The sequence below is a fragment of the Cupressus sempervirens genome, chromosome 6 (assembly GCF_028749045.1).
Source record: "Cupressus sempervirens isolate cs-2001-9-10 chromosome 6, ASM2874904v1, whole genome shotgun sequence".
Classification (NCBI taxonomy): domain Eukaryota; kingdom Viridiplantae; phylum Streptophyta; class Pinopsida; order Cupressales; family Cupressaceae; genus Cupressus; species Cupressus sempervirens.
The window spans coordinates 600,954,248-600,972,717 of record NC_143123.1 but is presented as its reverse complement, the minus strand read 5'-3'; the positions used below and the strand labels follow the sequence as shown (position 1 = coordinate 600,972,717).

Sequence of the window (18,470 nt, the reverse complement as noted above, 5' to 3'; positions counted from 1 at the left end):
TGCTCTTAAGAGATCTCCAAGAAAATTAAAATTACAATTACTGTCTAACCATAAAGCCTTTTGACCTAATTCTTTTTTTGGAGTGTTTTAAATTACAAGTATAATCATCCCTCCAAATTACACCCTCCAAAATAACTCATTTTCTACATTTAACATATCCCAAGGTGCTTAAAAATTAATAAAACTCTAACCCAGAAAACTAGTAGTGGAACTGTAGAGTTGAAACCTTTATTTGACCCAAATGAGTATCTAGAAATAAAAACACATTCAACAAAAACTATCTCTAAGAATATTTTTGGGTGATATAGGATTCTCTTTACACCACTGGATGCTTCTGCATCAAACACCTAGGGTAGATTGAAAAGTGACCCTGTCACTTTATGGTAGAGGGAAACCCAAATAGGAAACCTCCACTACTGATATCCAAGTTGAGTCCTCTATTGGTCATCCTTTCTTCTTCACTAGGTACTCTTGATACTGCCTATTTTCGATACTCCTACCCACACAACTATTCAGAATCTCTTCTATCTCCTCCTTAGAAGTAGGAATTGGACATGGCTCTAGCATCAACCCCTCATATGCACCATCATCATGATATTTTATTATGTCTACAATGTACAAGATAGGAGACATGTGAATCCCATCTGGCAACTCCACCTCATATGCATTTCTTGAATCATGTTTCTTCAAAAAAATTTAGGGGCCAAATTTCTTCATCTTCAACTTATTGTATGTACCCACTGGAAATTGTTCCTTTTGTAAGTGTACCATAACCATATCCCCTACTTTGAATTCCTTATGTATCCTCCTTTGATCTATCCTAACTTTATACTATTGATTCATCTTGGTGATGTGTGCATGGATCTCCTCATGTAGGCTCTTGATATGTTCACCAAATTCTTCTGCCTTGGCACTTGTCCTCTCCCCTTGCTCCATCTTCCTTAATTTTGGTATAGTCCTTGGGCTACTTCCATACACAATTTGGAATGGTGATCTACAAGTACTCCTATTAATAGAATTATTGTTAGCAAATTATTCTTGTGGTAGAATCAAATCCCATCCCTTGGGCTTATCACCCACTAAACATCTCAGCAAATTCTCCAAACTTCTATTTACCACTTCAGTGTATCCATGAAACTGTGGATGATGTGTAGAACTGAACCTCAATTCTGTTCTCAACTTCTTCTATAAAGTCCTCTAGAAATACCCCACAAATTTAGTATCTCTGTCAGAAACAATACTCTTTGGGAGACCATGTAGTCTCACCGCCTCCCTAAAAAAAAAAATTGTGATATGTACAGCATCATGTGTCTTGTGGCATGGAATGAAATGTGTCATCTTGGAGAACCTATCAACCACCACAAATACTAAGTCATTACCCCTTTGTGTCCTTGGCAATCCAAGAACAAAATCCATACTTATGTCCTCCCATGGTTTTAATGGAATAGGCAATGGTTGATAGAGTCCAATATTGCGACTAAATCTCTTGGCTACTTGACATACTTGACAATTTGCACAAACTTCTTCACATCTTGTGACATTTGAGGCCAAAAATAATATTCTCTAAAAATGGAAATGGTCTTATCTTGACCAAAATATCCTACCATCCCCCCACTATGCTTCTCCTTGATCAAATTTTCCCTCATGGAAGTCCTTGGAATGCATAACTAATTATCCTTGAATAGCATACTATCCTTAATCAAATAATCTAGCCACCTAGTTCTATCTATAGTAATAGGTTCTTTACAAGCCTTCCATGCTTTATCAAAATCAAGATCCTCCGAGTATAGATTCTTGAGTTCATCAAACCCAACCACTTCAACCTGCATTACTGCTAGCAACAATTGTCTCCTACTCAATGCATCTACAACCCTATTCGACCTTCCACTTCTATGTTTCAACACAAATGTATAGCTCTGCATGAAATCTACCCAATTCATATGTCTCTAGTTCAATTTACCTTGGCTATTAGGTACTATAATGACCGGTGATCAGTATACAAGACAAATTATTTTGGCAATAAATAATGCCTCCATTTATTTAAGGCCTAAACAACTGCATAGAACTCTTGATCATAAATAGAATACTTCTTCTTTGCATCATTCAATTTTTCACTAAAGTATGCAATAGGCTTACCTTCTTGGGTCAATATAGCCCCAATAGCACTACCACTAGCATCACAACCTACCTGGAACATTTTACTAATATCAAGAAGTGCCAACATTGGTTGTTCCTATCACCTTCTTCTTCAACAATTCAAAACTCCTTGCAGCTACTATAGTCCACTTGAACTCTTTCCTATCCCCCCTTATTGTTTCAGTCAGGTGTGCACATATGCCACTGAAATTCTTAATGAACTTTTTGTCAAAACTAACTAGACCATGAAATGATCTCACCTCAGTAGCATACCTTGGAGTAGGCCATTCCAAGATGGCTTTTACTTTCTCTAGATCCATTTTGAGACCCTCAGATGATACAACAAATCCTAAGTAGACTCTCTTTTTTTACAAAGCTAGACTTCTTCAAATTAATCAACATTTTCTCTTCCCTCAACCTTTCAAGGACTCTACGAATGTGCAATAAATTTTCATCTAAAGTCTTGCTGAAAATTAAAATATCGTCCAAATAGACAATAAAATTTTTTTTTAAGAATTTCTTTATACCTCATTCATAAGCTGCATCAAGGTGCTTGGCACATTGGTTAGTCCAAAGGGCATGACTAACCACTCATATAGACCCTCCTTGGTCTTTAATGTAGTCTTCCACTCATCTCCCTCTCGTATCTATTTCTAGTGATAGCCACTCTTGAGATCTATCTTTGTGAAGTATTGAGCCCCACTCAAGCAGTCCATAAGATCATTCATTCTTAGTAAAGGAAATTGTTACTTGATGGTTATTTTTTTTATAGATCAAGAGTCTGTGCACATTCTCCACTCTCCATCCTTCTTTGGTGCTAGTATTGCAAGTACTACACATGGACTTAGGCTCTCTTGAATTAACCCCTTCCTCAATAGCTCTTCAAATTTTCTATTTAGCTCCTCAATTTTAGTAGGAGTCATCCTATGAGCAGCCTTGTTAGCAAAACTAGCTCCATGGATTAAATCTATCTGATGACTGATTTTCTTGACTGGTGGCAACCCTTTTGGAACATTATCAGAGATGACATCTCCATACTCACTTAATAGGCCTGAAACTTCAAGTGGAATTTCACTAATACCTTCCTTATATCTTTGAGGAATCAAAGCATAACACATATGCTAATGTTTCATACCATCCAAAAAAATTCTTCCATCAACAAGACATATCCTAACACTAACACATAACTTTTCACCTTCCTTTATCAAGGGCTTCAATTTGTGGAAAACTCCATCCTTTGTCAAAGAGTATGACCATCATGTATAGCATGTCTGTCAAATTGCCAAAGTCTTCCCAACAATAAATGGTAGACATCCATTGGAATAATGTCACAGAGAACTTCATCATGGTAACTCCCAATCTTGAACTTCACCAAACACTGTTCACTGACTAGGACCTTATGATCATCCTTTACCCAAGAAATCTGATAGGGTTGGGGTGTTTCTCCCTCTTGAGTTTTAGCTAAGAGACCATCTCCTCAGACACCAAGTTGTTAGTGCTACCACCATTAACAATCACATCACAACACTTATCCTGGCACTTGCACCTAGTACAAAACAAACTCATCCTTTCTCCAAGTTTAGTCTCACTACATAGTAAGACCCTTTCATTTACAAGAACCTCTCCTATTTTTGCATCCTTAGAATGCGATGACTGTGCATCCTCATCCACATGAACAATCTTGGCTTGACCATCAGCCCTCCTATATATCCTTCCTTGTCATTGAGGGCATTCAAATGCACAATGACCTTCTTCATTGCAATGAAAATAGGTACCATAGAAGCCTCCTCTTCCTAAACCTTTTCCACATCCTCTACCTCTTCCTCTTTGATCTCCAAAGTTTTGATCATGGGAGAGGTTGAAAACCTCATTCCTCTAGTTCTTGCTAGTACCCACATCTTCATTTTTCTTTTGGGTCTCATTTCAACCTCCAAATGACCTACTACCACCCCTTCCTCCTTGATTGTGCCCTCTTTTCCTTCTGTCAAACCTTTTATTTAGCTTCTCTTTAACTTGTGGGGCAAACTAGTATGCCTCTTCAGTGCTAATCATTCTAACCAAACTTAACTCCTCCTGAATGATAGGTTGTAACCCGCTGAGGTAACAGGAAATCTTCTCCTTATTTTCTTCTACATGCCCTAATCTAATAAGAATTTGATAAGATTCCTCCATATATTCTTGGATAGATTTTCCTACTTGCTTTAATCCTTGCATTTTTTTGAACAAATCAAGCTCATAATCAACAAGAATGAATTGCTTCTTTAGTTTGTCCACCATGCAATCCCACCGTGTGATTTTCTCCTTTCCTCTTCTATTCCTTTCTAGTTGAATCTCTTGCCACCAAATTTTGGCATGGCCTTTCATTTTGTCCTTCGCAAACTTAACCCTATCTAGATCCCTAATATCCTCATACTCAAAATACTCCTCTAGTTCATTGATCCAATCAATCAACTCATCCAAGTTTAGATTTCCTGAAAACATGTCCACATCAATTTTATGTATTTTTTCAAGCTTATAAATGGCCCTAAAAAGCCTCTCCTCTACCTGATTTAGGACTTCCCCTTTGTCTTGCCCTTCCTATCCAATATTTTCTTCTTCTTTATTTTCTTCCACACTTTCATTGCCTATGGTAACATTTAGTCCTTTATGGATCTCCTCCTACAATGATTTAACTTATCTCTGAAGGTTCTAACCTTAGGAGTAACAACTCCAGCCATTCCACCACATTCCCTTCATGGAGGCATCTTCTTGTCTCAAACCCACAACCTCACAGTCTTGGTGCAAATTGCCCCATAGTCGCGCTCTGTCTAAACACTCAGGAAAACCTGCTCTGATACCACTTGATGGAGACACAACCAAAGACCATAATGAACACACAGGAAAAGGGAAATCTTATTATCAATAAAAATTCCCTATGGGCTTACAATAGTATGATTCTAGAGAAAGAAATCCTCCACATAGTACCTTCTCTCTAACTCCACTAAGAACTGCCTTTACAATGCCAACAATGTTCTTAAATAAGCCCCAAATGGTTTAGGGTTAGGAATACATTCTAGGATATGCTAGTTGGCATCCACAACCAAAATAGAAGGTTCCAAAAGTCACATTAGAAGTTGGTGTAAAATTAGAAGAATCCAAAAATGGTAGTTCAACTTTTGAGAGGCATAGCTTTTGAACTATAACTCTAATTGATGAACCGTTTACATTTCTAGAAAGATCTCAAAGCACTCTATAGCCCTATGGACAAGCTTCACTCATTCCCCATTTTTCAGCCCTATACAAGGCCATTTAGTGCCCCAATATCTAACTTTGAAGTGCTCTTAGGAGGTCTCCAAGAAAATTAAAACTGTAATTACTTTCTAACTGTAAAGCCTTTTGACCTAATTCTTTTTCTAGAGTGTTTTAAATTACAAGTATAATCATCCCTCCAAATTACACCCACTAACTCATCATAATTTTCACTCAATTACAAAATAACTCATTTTCTACATTTACACATATGCCAAGGTGCTTAAAAACTAATAAAACTCTAACCTAGAAAATTAATAGTGGAACTGTGAGAGTTGGAACCTTTATTTGAACCAAATTGGTATCTAGAAATGAAAACACATTAAATAGAGACTATCTCTAAGAATATTTTTGGGTGATACAAGATTTCCCTTACACCACTAGATGCTCTTGCATCATAATATTACCCAAAAAATCCTTCATACCCTCATTTATGATCCTTATGAAAGTGCTTGGTGCATTGGTTAGCCCAAAAGGTATGATTAACCATTTGTATAGTCCTTTTATCTTGAAACTAGTCTTACACTCATCACCTTCTTTGATATGAATCTGATGGTATCCACTCTTTAGATATATCTCTATGAAATACTCAACTCTACTTAAATAATCCATAACATCATCCATCCTTGGCAATGGATATCTATACTTAATTGTTAGCATAAGAATCTGTGCACATCCTCCATTCTCCATTCTTCTTTGGTGCTAATACTATTGGTACAATACATGGACTCAAACTCTCTTGAATCAGCTCCTCCTAAAATAATTCATGAACTTGCATGTTAAACTCTTCACTTTCTACTGGTATCATTCTATGTATTACCTTTTTTGGCAAACTGGCTCCTGGAACCAAATCCATATAGTGATAGATCTTCCTCATTAGGGTTAATTCATTAGTAAAAAATGACAAACTTACCCATAAATTCCTTGAGTACCTCATTCATGAGCCTCATGAAAGTGCTTAGTGCATTGGTTAGCCCAAAAGGCATGACTAACCACTCATACAATCCTTTTTTTGTCTTGAAACTAGTCTTACACTCATCACCTTCTCTGATACGAATCTGATGGTATCCACTCTTTAGATTTATCTTTGTAAAATACTTAGCTCTACTCAAATAGTCCATAACATCATCAACCCTTGGAAATGGAAATCTATACTTAATTATGACTTTTTTGATGGTGCAAGAATCTATGCACATCCTCCATTATCCATGATTTTTTGTTGCTAATACTATTGGTACAACACACAGACTCAGACTCTCTTGAATCAACCCCTTCTACAATAACTCATGAAATTTCTTGTTCAACTCTTCACTTTGTACTAGTGTCATTTTATGCACTATCTTGTTTGGAAAACTAGCTCCTGGATCCAAATCCATTTGGAAACTGATCTTCCTCATTGGGCTCAACCCATCAAGTACACTATCTAATACAATATCATAAAACTCTCTCAATATATCTGCAACTTCTATAGGTGGTGTAGGAGCACCCTTCAAAGGTTCCTACCATTTCATTTTTGGTGTGATGAACTTCTCTTAAGAAGTATGTGAATATAATAAGAGCATATAGCTCATGCTTGTGTATCTAGGTTAGGATAGGTTTTAAAGTTTCCTCCTTGGTCTTGTTGAAATCTAATTGAAAAGATCATTGATAAGAGAAATTTCTAAGAGGGAGATTGTTGAAGAAGACTACGTGTTTCAATCATTGTTTTGTCACTAATGTCAAACTAGCTATCTGTTGGTAAGACAACTACTTATAAGATTCAAGTGCTATCACTTAGTTGATTGATGAAGAGGATTTGATCAATAAGAGGTAACAATAGCACCTAGAGAAAAAGTTGAGTTATGATTATGTAATGAAGTACAAGGATCAGCTAAGATGGTGATGACATGATGTATTGATGATCTATTTAAGGTTACAAAATGCCTAGTTACACTTAAAAAGTTTAGAAGAATAAGTTAAACAAAGTTTGTCTTCCAAGCTTGATTGAGTGGAAAGTAGGTGCCGAGAAAAGTCATGTTGATCTTAGATTGGTTTTGAAAATCAAGTGTCAACACATTTAAGACATTTACTTAGTTCATGCCAAACTAGTAATACATGCCAAGTATCAAATGTAAATACAAGAATATGCCAAGTTGCAATGAGTGTTGATTCATTCATATGTCGAGCCACTCAAGTGTTGAGTAGATAGACCATTCTTAGTGATTCAATTGTCAAGGGAATTTTTGATGCTGAGTAGTTCAAGTGCCAAGTCAGAAGAAAAATTATAGTATATGCTAAGCATCAATAACTACATATGCCAACTAATATGGATTGGACATATTTGTTTGCTATGGCACAAAAAACTATGTAAAGCATTTTTTAGCCAACATAAGGATAGATTTTGATTCTTTAAAGATAAGGAAAAATCTATATGTAGATTTCCAATGCAATTACATGTAACTAGTAAAAAAATGGGAAGGATTAAGTGGAAAAATGGATGAATCTCAGCCAGAGATTCGTACCTAAACCTAAGCCACCTAAGTCTTCTTAATAAGGATGAAGCCCTAAACTTTGTAGAGAGACAAGAGAGTTGAGAGCATTATGAAGGGGTGAATGATTGAATTGGAGGAGCAAATAAGATAGTTTGTAGAACATTCAAGGTGACCTAGTAGTAAGAATGAATAGTCGAATCAGCTATGTGAAGAACAAAGGATAGAGGATACAACATTTTTACATCAAATCATCAATGATTAGTTAGAGATTGGATAGAGGTGATCTTTTATTGGGCAAGCAAGTGCCAATCGCAAGATCTATGCTGAGATATTTTGACAAGTGATTTTAGTTAAATCTCCTAGGTGGACTAGTCCTAACAGGGTTTACCAAATCTTTTGATAGGGTGGCATTCCAAGTTAATGATCTAAAGTCCTTTAACTAGGCTTACTTCTAACAGGGTGTTGAAATCCTTTAACAAGGTGGGACTTAATAGTCTTTGTAAGCCTTTGATAGGACAGGCCTTTGACAGGGTAGATCATGATTCATGGTCAAATCATATTAACCTTAATTGGCTACACTTTATTTCTATAGTAGTGAAGATTTGTGGGTGTCATCCCCCCCTCAGTTTTACCTTCTTACTACAGGGTTTTTGGGTAATCATATTTGGTGTCAAGTGTGTGTGTTTGATTACTTATATGTTTTAGATGTACTTACTTTACATGTTATTTTAGTATGTTAATGTATATGATGTATGAATGGTGAAAGTTTTATGGGTCCAAGTTTAAACTCCTAATTCACCTCACCCCCCCCCCCCCTGCCCCCAGAAGTTTACCTTTCCCAATTGTAATTCCAACAATTGGTATCAAAGCCTAGTTCTCAGAAGGATAAGCTTTGTAGCTTAGAAGAAAGATCTTAAAATGGAAGTCTACAAATTGGGAAAGATCATTGAGAACCAGGACATTGAGATACATCTTATACTACATCAACTAAATGCAGCCAAAGATTCTTTGAAGAGTTCCTTGAAGAGAAGGAAAGAAACTGCCATTGTAGAGAATGACACACAATGCAAAGAGATTGACACCACAAAGCTATTTGCAGATGGTAACTCCGATGAATTTTATACAGCAATTGTAGATCTAAAGTAGAAGAACAGAATCCAAGTAGAAGAAATCAAAAATCTCAAGTTGGAGCAAGAATCACAAGCTATATTGCTATGTGAGGTGATTGAACAAAAGAAGAAAGCCATCGAAGACAAAGCCATGATTGAAGAAGACAAAAGAATTCTAGTAAACAGATTAGAAGAGAAGTCAACAAAGCTATCCAAGATCTCAAACATGCAATTGGGTACCTTGAGCCAAATGATGAATGTTCATCATAAGTTGAATGTCAAGGACATTGAGATAAATTCATTGAAGTTGCAGAATGAACAACTACAGAATGACCTAAAAAGAGAAAATGATTTTTTTTTAAATTTTAACAAGCCAAATAAACCCATCAAATACTTTGAGCAATTATTGAGATCCCCTAGATCTAATAGAGACACATCAAGATTGGGCTATACAAGCACTAAAGAAGGAGAATCATTCAAAGTTGCTAAAGAAAGGAACATTAAAGTTAAGAATTCGAAACCTACTTGTCATAATTGTAGAAAGAAAGGACATACTACTAATATGTGCAGGAGCAACAATACAAATTGAAATGTCAAGTGTAAGAACATGGTCCACTATCATAAGTGCAATAAAAAAGGTCATCGAGCATATGAATGCAGAACCAGAACCATGCATGCACCAAAATTTGAAGGATATTGCTACAATTGTCAGAAGTATAGACATAAAGCCTTTGAATGTAGATCCAAGTCCATTTGGTCATTAAACAAGCCAACATAGGTAAGAAACTATGGAAACTCTTATAATTGGGATTATGATACAAGATATAGCTACCACTATTATCAAGAATATGGACATATTCCTGAGAATTTCATTAGGACTCACTTGAGTGGTAACTACAAAAGGTGGTTAAGTCAAACAACATGCTTTAGCTATTTGAAGACTGGTCATATTAGCAAGCATTGGCCAACTAGGTCAAAGGCACCAAGTTGTGAATTTGATAAAGGCAAAGGCAAGGTAGATGTTGAACACATAAAGAGTGAGATGAATAAGATGTGGAAGAAGAAAGATGGTTATAGTACATCAAATGGAGAAGGGATCACTTCACCCAAGATCACACCTAATCAGACTAAGAAAACACGAGGTATGTGGGACTGATATTCAAAGTATCATATCATACATCAATTACAAAAGAAGTTAGTACTAAAAGGACTACATTAGCATTAATAAAGATGCAAGATGTTTTTTTTAAGGTTTTCATATTGTTGCTAAGCATGAAAATTTTTCAATGGAAGCTGAGTAGAATACTAGTTAGTGTTAAGCTACTAGATTATCTAATTGATATTGAGTCTATATTAGCTGGCGAGTGATGGTAATATTAATGATTGCTAAGTGAATCTAAAATCATATTGATGCTGAGTTTATAGTTGTAGAAGCACTAAGCATTAATTGCAAGGGTTTTTGAAGGGTATATGGTCATTTTTCACTCATTTCTCATGATTTTGAATTTGAGTAATAGCTAAAAGAACAAGAGGCAACTCAAAAAATTGTTCAAGATATTCAAAAAGATTTTAGTGATGATTTCACACCAACTTTATGAGATTTTAAAGGTATTTATTCACAAGCTAAGCTATGCAGTCTATATATAAGAACCCTAGTTCATCATAATGGCATCAAGCTCAAGAAATGTAGAAGGAAAAGAGGTCTTGAATGTGTAATTAATTAGTAATGAGGTAAAACAACCAAATTTCAAAGCAATTCCAGATGTTTCTTATAAACAAGGTCCCTCAGGCATGTTGTCCATGATTCCCCAAAAATTCATTATGGTCCAAGATGTTAGAAAATGTTATAACTATAAAATAGGAGGAATAGGTAACATAGAGATAAGAAAAGCCAATGACAGACTATGTGAAAATGGCATCTTAAAAGAAGAATTCAAAATTAGTGAAAGGAAGGGTTTGACATGTGCCCTAGAATTTCCTACTATATTCAAAACTAAATAGATAAGAATAGTATTGATCCAAGTTCACGATGGATCCCTATGGCTAGAAGAAGAACCAATAAAGATTTCAAAGAGAATAATCCACAAAGTGATTAGTTTCTAACCCTAGATCAGCCAAAGACTCTGTAGATTGATTCTAAAGAGGTAATAGAGAAGAATATAGGAGCAAAGTGGAACAAATGTGGAATGACAATTAACACTATCATAGATCCACTGATAAAATTCGTAGTAAGGGTTATTCCCCACAAATTTTATCATTCTACTAGATTAAATAGTGTCCCCTATATTGCAATAGATGTTGGATACAAAATTGTTAAGAAATATCATACATATGATCTAGTTGAGCTTCAATTGCAACAAATACTAGAAAACCTTGGAGTATTAAGGAAGACTAAAAGTACACAGTGCAAATTTGGATCAATTCTAATTTGTATATTTTTCTATGTACAAATACATTCCCATATTTTAGAAAAATAGGATGGTAGACAAATAGGATAGTTGTCACTCAAATAAATAAGTACATTGAGCAGATGGGTGAGAATTTTGAAACTATCATGACAAGTTGTTTTGGAGATTTTAAGAAGTCTATGAAGTAAAGCATGAGGATACCTATTCCTTTAGCTAAACAATACTACAACGATATATGTTTTCTTGTAGATATTGATTACACATATGTACATACTAGCACACCTAGGGTAAGATGGCTAAGACCCTTAGGTTATGAGATCAATGATGATGAAGCCTTAGTATCCATTACTATACTTCTAGCTAAGGAAGTTCATAAAATAGCTAAAATTTTGGAAATTATGATGTAATGAAATAAAAGGTAGAAATAGAACTAAATCCAACCTCCACACTAAAAATGAAGAACAAAATAGTAAATAAACTCAAGGCAAAATTTGGTGAAGGTGCTGAAGAAGAAGAAGAGGAAGGAGATGAAGAGGATGAAGAGGAAGAACAAGAACAAACCAAAGAACCTCTTGCATTGACCCAAGGCATGGGTGAGGACAAAGAAGAAGAAGAAATAGAGGGTACCAAGGAAGAAGAAGTTGAGGAAGCACCAATACATGTTGAGCTATAGAAAATAAAGGCCAAGGCACAACCTATGGCTAAAGCTAAGAAAGTTGCTAAGCCAAGTCTAGGAAAGCCAACAACAGTTGCCATAAGATCTGACACATGAGCCACCACACAAAAGACAAAATAGAAAACCAAATAGAAAGAACAAGGAGACCAAGAAGAGAAGAAATAGAGAAGGAAATAAATTTCTCACCCTAAATTAGATGAATAGAGAATTGAATTGGATGATCAAAGTTAATATAAAGTGGTAAGTCATACACCACTTTCTGATCTTGAAAATATGTATGAAAATATTAGAAACAATGTATATCTATCTAGTCTTAAGAATGTAAATTTTGATAATTTGGGAAAAGGGGAGAAAAAGTTAGTAGAAGAAGCCCTATTCACAATTATGTCTAAATTTAAGAATACACCATTAGCATTTGCTAACTCAATATCCAAGGCATTGTATGATTTAGTTGAGAAAAAATGACACTATTTTTTAAATTTGGAAAAGAAAATAAGGGAAACTAATCTAGCCCAAGTCATGCCAGAACTAACAAAAGGGAAAATTACTAAGGAAAATAAGAAATATGAAGGAAAATTGGGATACAACTCTAAAAATAATCATGGAAGTCCATAAATCCTTTTTGGAAAAATACACTATAAGTGTATAGCCCCTTCGACATAAGTATGAAAAATGGGGAGATAAATAAGAAAGGGGGAGATAGATTAAAAGTAGGAGTAAATATGCAAGAAGAAAGGGGGAGATAGATTGAAAGAAAGGGGAGAGTAAAGAGAAAGGGAAAGCTTGAACAAAGGGGAAGCTATCAAATTTTGACCCCAATGATATACATTTTCAAAGAACACAATGTAGACATAGAAATAGAGTAGAATAAATATTATCTAAGGTAGAACATAAAGAGCATTAGTTACAAGTGCATTGAAGTCAAAGAGTATTAGTTAGCAGAGACAAATCTACTCTAAATGGAGAATAGATTTTGGATATAGAATAGACATATTAACTCAAGGAGAGTTATAAATTTTGAGATATATATGTTATTTTGAAAAAATTTGAAGTTTTGTATGTACATTGAGTCATGGATATGTTATACTTGAGAAGATTAAATTGATTATGTATATTTAAATATTTTTGACACTCATGTCAAAGGGGGATTTTGTCGATCTCATATTGGTTTTAGCTATTAAGTGTCAACACACTTAAGACATTTGCTTAGTTCATGCCCAACTAGTAATACATGCTAAGTATGACATGTAAATACAAGACCATGTTGAGTTGCAATGAGTGCCAAGTCGCTCAAGTACCAAGTAGATAGGTTATGGAAAGTAATTCAAGTGTTAAGTGAATAGTTGATGTCAAATAGTTTAGGTGTCGAGTCAGAAGTAGAAATATAGTATATGTCGAGCATCAGTTACTACATATGCCAAGTAATAGAGATTGGACATATTTGTTTGATATGCCACAAACAATTATGTAAACTATTTTTTAGCTGACATAAGGATAGATTTCAATTATTTAGAGATAAAGATGAATTGATAGGAAAAATCTCTATCTAATTACATGTAGCCAATTAGAAAATGGGAAGGATTAAGCAATAAAATTGATGAATCTCAGCCATAGATTCATACCTAACCCTAAGCTAGCTCAGTCTTCTTAAGGAGGAAAAAGCCCTAAAATTTGTAGAGAGACAAAAGATTTGGGGGTGAATGATCAAATCAAAGGAGTGAACAAGACATTTTGTAGAACATTCAAGATGACTTAGCAATGAGAATGAATAACAGAATCAGTAATGTGAAGAACAGAGGATAGAGGATACAACATTGTTATATCAAATCATGAAGGATTAGTCAGAGATTGGATAGAGGTGATCTATCATTAGGCAAGCAAGTGCCAACAACAAGATCTATGTTGAGACATTTTGATAGGTGATTTTAGTTAAATCTACTAGGTAGAGTAGTCCTAACAGACTTTACCAAATCCTTTAATAGGGTGACATTCCAAGTGAATGATCTAAAGTCCTTTAACCAAGCACACTTCTAGTAGGGTGTTTAAATCTTCTAACAAGGTGGGACTTAATGGTATTTTTAAGCCTTTAATAGGGCAAGCCTTTCATAGGGCAGATCACGATTCATGGTCAAATCATTGTGACCTTAATTGGCTACACTTTATAGCTATAATAGTAAAGATTTTTGGGTGTCATCCCCACCCCCATTTTACCTTCTTACTGGAGGGTTTCTCAATAATCATATATGGTGTCAAGTGTGTGTGTTTGATTACTTAAATGTTTTAGATATATTGAGAAAGATAAGGTTGATGAGCTGGTGGCATAGAATTTGACGTAAACCATTTTTAGGTGAATTCAACTAGATTCTAGGAGAAGTTTCTAGAAAAGATAAGATATGGGGTAGATACATTGTATCCTACCTAATCTATCCAAAACCCTAATTTGGACAATGAATAATGAGCAAAAAAATATTCTAATTTCCTATTTATAGGAATATTGATTCATGAAGAAAATGAGGTTGGTGTCATATGCAAGCACCTAAGGAGAAGGAATTAAGGGTTTCTCTTTATCAAGTGACCCAAGAGAAGAGTCTGCAATGGCATGTTAAGCAAGAAGGCTTAAGGAGATGAATGATTCGAGGGTGAACAAGCTATCAGAGCTACAAGGCATGAAAGTGAAGCAAAATTGAGGATTGAACAGAGATATGTAATCTACAAGAGAAGTTGTAAGTTGTATCAGATTAAAGCTCTACTATTACTCTCTAACAAATATATCAGTCTAGGTTAAATCCTTTCGAGTAAGGTTGACCTAACAATCATTAGAAAATCCTTTAATTGGGTGGCATTCCAAGTGAATGGCCTAAAGTCCTCTAATAAGGCTCACTTCTAATAGGGTGATTCAAATACCTTAATTGAGTCACATTTAATATTGTGTATTGTAACCTTTAATAGGTTTGGCCTTTTATAGGGCATCACTTCAAAAGAGTCAAAAAGGAGTAGCATGTTATTGGTGGTATTTCCCAAATTGGGTTTCCACATAAATCATTGTGTCAAGTGTGCTAATGAATGTGTTGTGTTTCATGGTTTAAAATTATACAAATTGATTTGATAGTAAGATACAAGTTTTAGTAAATACACAATGGATGCATGCATGGGTATGAATATTTTATGGGGTCACTAAATTTTGAAAAGTTTTATTTATACATCTAAACCTTAGATAATTGATTCACCCCTCCATTTATTCTAAAGTTATTCCAATAGTAGGTATTAGAGCACTTTTTCTTAAGAGGACTAGTTAAATAAGGTACTAGAAGCACAAAGATAGAGATGTCTAAAAGAGAGATGCCCAAGCTCAATAGAGATAACTTTCCTACATGGAAAATTTTGATGAAGCTACACCTTAGAGGACTTGGAGACCATTCACAATCTACCATTATAGTGGAACATGTTGATCCAATTGGAGCCCTAACTATTGAAGATATGAAGAAGAAGAAGAAGGAGCATAATCAAGCGATAATGGAGATTGCCTCTTCCCTAATCTATGCTAAATTTGATGATATCAAAGGCTGTGACATTGCAAATAAAATGTGGGATGCCTTGCACACCATCGATGGAGCAGACATTAAATTTTCAAAGAGCAAAATATGAGAGCCTTAGAGGTAAGTTAGATGATATAAGAATGGAAGAAGATGAAAATATTTCTCAATATGTTGCTAGGATAAAAGAAGTTGTTAGTGCAGTAAGAGGAGCTACTGGCCATATAGATGATGATACTATGTTAAGTAAAGTGTTGAGAACATTACTACCTATATATGTTGTTAGAATTTCTACAATTTAAATGTTGAGATGTATTCTAGGAAATGATCTAACCCTTGAAGGATTGGTAGTTAGACTCACTACTTTTGAGCTTTCTAACTTTAATAATTACAAACTTGAGAGTGTTGAATCTACATTTAATGCCAAGTTGTTATTAAAGTATTTTGATGAGGTGAAGCAAAAGAAGAAGAAAAGAAAGATAAAGCATGTATCTAGTGTTAGTGATAGAGATGAGGAAGATGTTGAACAATTGGAAGCACTACTGGAAAAAATATTTCACAGAGGTAAAGGCAAGTTCAAAGGTAAGTTATCAATCATTTTTTTCAATTGCAATGAGGTTGGTCATATTGCTACAAGATGTACATAAAAGAAGAACTACAAAGAAGGAAAGAAGTATAAAAATAGAAGAGAAGATAACAACAAAGATTACAAAGACAAAGGCAAGAATTCACGCTACATTGCTAAAGAAGAAAGTAGAGATGATTCTAATGAACATGATGATGAAGTGGTATATGTTGCAATGAAGGATGAATCTAATGAAGATGAGGTAACTACACTTATTTCTTTTGTGAACAAAAATGATAGATGGATCATTGATAGTGGATGCTCATATCACATGACTAGTTATAGAAGCAAGTTCATTACCTTAATTTTTTATGATGGAAGTAGTGTAAGATTTGGTAATGATGCACCATGTTTGATAAAAGAAAAATGTTCTATCAAACTCACAGACAAAATTTCATGTGACAATGATTACTATGTTGAAGGACTAAATTATAATTTGATAAGTGTGTCACAATTGAATAATTTGGGATGCAGGGTTGAATTTGGAAACAAAACTACCAAGATATATGACACAAATGAGAAACTAATTGGAAAAGGTGATCAAACTAGAAATAATTTGTTATATCTGGATATAGAGGATGCTACTTGTTTTGTTGTAAAATTTGATGATGTATGGCTTTGGCAGAAGAGATTATGTAATGTTAATTTTGATAACTAGGTTAGTATCAATAACATGAAGAAAGTTAGAGGATTGCCTAATTTGAAGAAACCTAATAATATAGTGTGCAAACAATGTCAACTAGGCAAAATGCAAACCTGATTATACCTCCAAAGAAAATATGAGAGATTGTTCATATTGACCTATGTGGACCAATTGAAGTGAAAAGCTATAGAGGAGATAAGTATATAATTCTATTTGTTGATGATTACTCTAGAATGATGAGAGTTATATTTTTGAAATAGAAATTTGATGCTTTTCAATTGTTTAAGTAGCATTTGGCAAGAGTTGAGAAAGAGATAGGTAAGTTTTTGAAATACTTGAGATCAGATAGAGGAGGAGAATTCACTTCGAATGAGTTTGAGATGTTCTATAATGATAGAGGAATCACAAGATAGGCATCTATACTGACGACCCCTCCACAAATGGGATTGTTGAAAGGAGAAACAAGTCTATAATGGACTATGCTAGAACACTCATGATGGAAAATAATTTTTCTCTAAAATACTAGAGAGAAGTAGTAAGTACTATTGTATATACCTTGAACCATGTGCAAATCACAAAAGGCACTCATTAAACAACTTTTGAACTATGGTATGGATATTGACCCAATGTAAAATAATTTAAGGTATTTGGAAGTAAGTCTTACATCATTAAAGATGTTAGGAATGGAAAGGTTGATGCAAAAAGTGAAGGAATAATCCTTGGATACTCCACAAGAAGAAAATCTTAGAAGTGTTTAAACACTAGCACTAACAAAATTGTGGCAAGTGCAAATGTGAATTTTGATGAATTTATAGAAGTACATGAGGCAAAGCCTATGAAAGAACCAGAAGAATACAAATCATTTCTATACTTTTATGAAGGAATTCCTACTAAAGAATATGTTGCAAATCAAATTAGAAATCAATAGCAAGTATCAGTAACTATCAAGTCACATCCTATGAATGTCAAGTTGTATTCAAGAACTAAGTTGCATTCAAATGCTGAGCTACAAAATGAAGAAGATGCGCATTCTAATTCTAAGATTAGTACACATGAAAGAGATGCTGAGATGCCTAACAGAATTGTAGACAGTAAATCTGAAGCTAAAAGATAAAATGTAGAAACAAGAGCTAAGCCAAGATTATCTAAATAGGTCAAAAGACATCATCCTACTAATCAAATCATTAGAGATAAATATGCTAGGCTAATGATGAGAAATAGATTGAGAAGTTAAATATGTTTTTTAAGCATGAACGAGCCCAAATTAGTAAAAGATGCATTAGAAGATGATGATTGGTACAAGGCCATGGAAGAAGAGATTGAACATATAGAGAAGAACAAAACATGGAGTCTAGTTCCTAGACTAGAAGACAAGAATATGATTGGTACCAAGTGGATATTTAGAAACAAGTTAGATAAGAATCATGAAGTGACAAGAAACAAAGCAAGATTAGTTTACAAGGGATATGCACAAGAAGAAGGAATTGACTATGGGGAGACATTTTCTCCTATTGCAAGAATGGAAGGAGTAAGAACTCTACTTGCTTATACTGCATACAAAGTTTTCAAAGTTTACTAGAT

The 18,470-nt window shown here is 34.5% G+C and overlaps 1 pseudogene; it reads right to left on the bottom strand.

Moving 5' to 3' along the window:
• Positions 1–18,470, bottom strand: part of LOC149553679 (receptor-like protein 4) — a 79,106-nt pseudogene that overhangs the window by 36,049 nt on the left and 24,587 nt on the right.